Genomic DNA, 962 nt, shown 5'->3' with positions numbered 1-962 from the left:
TCCAGTTTCCTCCCACAGTTCAAAGATGTGCGGGTTAGGTGGATTGTCCATGATCAATGTGTGGGGTTACAGAGATAGAGAGGGGGAGTGGGCCTTGGTAGGGTGCTCTTTATAGGCGACAAAGTGGTTAGCACTGCGGCCTCATCTCCAGGGACCCAGGTCCGATTCTGACCTTGGACAACTCTGTGGAGTCTGCACATTCTCCTCATGTCTGCATGGGTTTCCTCCGGGTGCTCCAGTTTCCTCCCACAGACCAAAGATGTGCAGGTTAGGTGGAATGCCCATGGTGTCCAAAAGGTTAGGTGGGGTCACAGGAATAGGGTAGAGTGCTCTTGCAAGGGCCGGTGCAGACTCGATAGGTCGAATGGCCCTGTACTCTTTACCTCACACTCTCTCTCCGCCTGACGTGTCCCCCCTCGCTCTCAGTCTGTCTGTCTATCTCCCGGCCTTGGCCCCTCTCCCGGCTTGGGTCACTATCTGTGTAGAGCCTGCACGTTCTCCCCAGGTGTGTGTGGTGTTCCTCCGGATGCTACGGTTTCCTCCCACAGTCCAAAGATGTGCTGGTTAGGTGGATTGGCCATGATAAGTTGCCATTAGTATTGGGCGGGGTTACTGGGTTATGGGGTGGAAGTGTGTACTTGGGTAGGGTGCTCTTTCCAAGAGTCGGTGCAGACTCGATGGGCCGAATGGCCTCCTTCTGCACTGTAAATTCTGTGATTTGTCTCTGCCTGCCTCTCTGCCTGCCTGCCTCCCTGTCTCTCTCTCTCTGCCTGCCTGCCTCCCTGTCTCTGTCTCTCTGTCTCTCTCTCTCTGTCTCTCTCTCTCTGTCTCTCTGTCTCTGTCTCTCTCTCTCTGTCTCTCTCTCTCTCTCTCTCTCTCTCTCTCTCCTGTCTCTCTCTCTCTCTCTCTCTGTCTCTCTCTCTCTCTCTCTGTCCTCTCTCTCTCTCTCTCTGTCTCTCTCT

This window comes from Scyliorhinus canicula, chromosome 7 (assembly GCF_902713615.1).
Source record: "Scyliorhinus canicula chromosome 7, sScyCan1.1, whole genome shotgun sequence".
NCBI classification, from domain to species: domain Eukaryota; kingdom Metazoa; phylum Chordata; class Chondrichthyes; order Carcharhiniformes; family Scyliorhinidae; genus Scyliorhinus; species Scyliorhinus canicula.
The sequence above is the reverse complement of the archived record's forward strand: the minus strand, read 5'-3'. Positions refer to the sequence as shown.